We start from the raw sequence: 3,207 nt of genomic DNA on the forward strand, positions 1-3,207 counted from the left end.
TTTAATAATTTTTTGACATCTCAGTCTGAATTAAACCTCTTTTTTGGCTCATTTTTATCAGTAAAGGAAAACGTGCCTAATAATTCTGCACACCTGAATATAAGGAGTTTCTCACTTCCAGCCGTCATGGACAATTATATATCACTCATAAATGATTAAATACAAAATTAATAGTAGTTATTAAGATTGATGTGGTTTGGAATTGGTCAAATGTGCTTGGGAAAAAAATATCATCAGAATATCAACGTGCCTAATAATTATATTATTAAGTTGCAAGTTGAAATTATAAGTGTAGCTGCAAAAACAAAACAAAAAAACCCTGTAGTGATTTTCATCTGATATCATTCATATTATTGTATTTTCATAATATAGCCCAGTCTAATGAAGGTTTAGTGCTTCTGGAGACATCAGATAGCTATAATAGCTCGTTTCCGCCACGGGATAAAAACAATTCACTGTTACTTTCAGACTCTTTTATTAATCGTGTAATTACTCATGTTGTGGTGATGTAAATGATATTAATTTAATGATTTTTGGTTGATTCGTGACGTGATGTTGACGTAGCGCGTGCCGTAATCCCGAGCCTCAGGTTTCATTTAGCGCCGCAGACGGTCAAACTAACACAAACAACCACTAACTTACATGTCAAAATAGCTGTCGATATACAAAGAGTGTGTAATATGTTCAAACTCATACTAGCGATAAGCAGCAGAGCCGTTTACGTTAACGTTACGTTATATTTCAGAATAACGGGAGTCCGTCCGACAATATGAAACGCTCCGTGTTGCTTCAGTCACTAAATATCACACCTGAGAGACGCTACAGGTGAATAAATACCGTTATAAAACAACAAGAACTCTCTAATCGACACTTTAACCGACAGATGGAACTTTTACCTGTGTAAGGTGTAGCTGTTTCCATGCTGAGGTGCGCATCGTAATTTCTGACGCCCGCGGCTGTTAACCGTCCTCTGCTGTGACCCGCTCTCTGATTGGCTGCAGTGAGAAGTTTGCGAGATTCCTATTGGACGCTGCACCTGTCAATCTTCACTGCGAGGCGGATCCTGGATTTATAAATTGTCTGTCAAGCAGCGCTCATATCATCTGCGAGACTACTTTAAAATATTTATACGTTTATTTGTTTTTTATTTTTACGTTTAAATATTTAATTAAATATTTACATTTTTTTTATTAATATTTAATATACATGTAATATTAATTAGTTATTTAATTAATTTAATATTTGTAAGCTTATTTGTCACACCACAGTGATTTATTCAGTTTATTTCATAGCATGCACATGATAATCTACACTTTAACAAAGCACTGAAGTGCAAAGAATGAAAGAAAATAAGAGGAATATAAAAAGACATTTCAGTATTTAAAACATTACATATGTTTGTATCATCAATAATTTGATTATTTTAAATTAACGCAGAGTTGTGTAGTAGAGAAAAAAAATTAAAATTCAATCTTGTGTGAGTGTGTGTGTGTGTGTGAGTGTGTGTGTGTGTGTGTGTGTGTGTGTGCTCATTAGAGTTTAGGATCAGTCTGTCATATAGACACTCTGAGACAACACACACACACACACACAATAATGCATTCCATGAATAGTTTGGCAAAAGTTTTCAGGAAACTCAGTTGATTTGATTTGATTTCAATGCAAAATCAAGTTATGTTTTTTTAATTTTCAAAGATGCTGTGGTTTGTTTTGATATGAATCTAATTGTCTCGTGTCTCTTCTGTTTTCTGAATCCGGCTGACAGCCGTCCGGACCGCAGAGAGATCAGCTTTATCTCCAAACTCCTTCTCATGGTGCTCCAGCAGAATCCCCTACAACACAAACACATGAGATCACAGTACAGCTCTAACATCATTCACTCGATCATCAGGAATCAGTCATCCTGACCACATGCCAGGAGCCTCATCAGCCATAAAAGCCAAAAAAACATGTACAATTTTGTCTTTACAGATCCATATGTTTTATATGTTTGGACATTTTAAAATCATGTACCATGAAGATGTTTGTTGTACATTACCTGATTCTCTGGTCCAATCACATAAAGGCCTCCTAAAACAAACCCCTCCCCCTTCCTGTTGCCATGGTAACCTCTCCTCCACACCTGCAGCAGGTTCCTCCAAACCCCAAATCGAACGAATCCCAAACTCCTCATCGTCCTCCGCTTCACACCATAGAAACACATCTGAAACAGCCAAGAAATCTGTATTTATTTATTTTATGTTATACTTTACATTAATATAATAACATCTTGAAACACTGCTTGACCAGTCAAATTAAACCAGAATTAAATAGTGTTTATGTACTCATTTATTTATTTTAAAGATATTTTACAATAACGTAACAATGGTACTGGTGACTCATGACCCCATATACATCCATTCATTCTCTTTTTTTAAATAATTTAACATCATGTCAGCAGCCACAGTAATTTTCATAGTGAGAAATAGATTAAAATATGACAAAGTAAGAAGAGAAAAATATAAATAAATTAGTGCTGTCAAAAGATTAATCGCGATTAATCACATCAAAAATAAAAGTTTTTGTTTACATAATATATATTTATTATGTACATATAAAAGCAGACACATAAAGTATATATTTAGAAAATATTTACATATATATTTTGTACATATAAAAGCAGACACATAAAGTATATATTTAGAAAATATTTACATATATATATTTATATTCATATAATTTATATTATATATAAATATATTTAATATATAAACATTATATATTTGTCTTAAATATATACATGCATGTGTTTGTATTTATATATACATAATAAATATACACAGTAATAAATCTGAGCTTTTCTTACTATGTTTAATTAATTCCGACAACAAACTCCTAATTAAACAAGACAACAATTATGCCTGAAGAAGCCTAAGGAGTTGAACTGCAACCATTTTATTGTGTGCGTGTCGTCTCATGAGTTTGTGTTGAAAGGAGCTCCAGCAATGACCTGCTGATCGAGGAAGATCTCTCCGTTAAAGTAGGCTCTGAAGTCCTGAATCTCTGAGGCGATGTTCTCCTTGACCACAGCGAACAGAACGACTCCACGCTCGTCCAACTGAGACTTCAGAGAGGAGAGATCAGACGCCTCCTGACACAAAACACACAAACACAGCACTGTGAGGATGTGTGTGTGTGAGTGTGTGTGTGTGTGTGTGTGTGTGTGTG

The 3,207-nt window shown here is 34.3% G+C and overlaps 1 protein-coding gene and 1 pseudogene across 2 annotated transcripts in view; both read right to left on the reverse strand.

Moving 5' to 3' along the window:
- The window catches only part of pdzd7b (PDZ domain containing 7b), a 25,467-nt gene extending 24,489 nt beyond the window's left edge, over positions 1-978 (reverse strand). For both annotated transcript variants that reach the window (XM_016522759.1, XM_016522752.1), the window contains exon 1: positions 897-978. The gene's annotated coding sequence lies outside the window, so the exon portion shown is untranslated. The remainder of the gene's footprint in view (positions 1-896) is intronic.
- A 729-nt stretch (positions 979-1,707) lies between these two features.
- The window catches only part of LOC107716400 (redox-regulatory protein FAM213A-like), a 2,399-nt pseudogene continuing 899 nt past the window's right edge, over positions 1,708-3,207 (reverse strand).

Source organism: Sinocyclocheilus rhinocerous, unplaced genomic scaffold (genome assembly GCF_001515625.1).
Source record: "Sinocyclocheilus rhinocerous isolate Xijiao unplaced genomic scaffold, SAMN03320098_v1.1 scaffold3237, whole genome shotgun sequence".
Classification (NCBI taxonomy): domain Eukaryota; kingdom Metazoa; phylum Chordata; class Actinopteri; order Cypriniformes; family Cyprinidae; genus Sinocyclocheilus; species Sinocyclocheilus rhinocerous.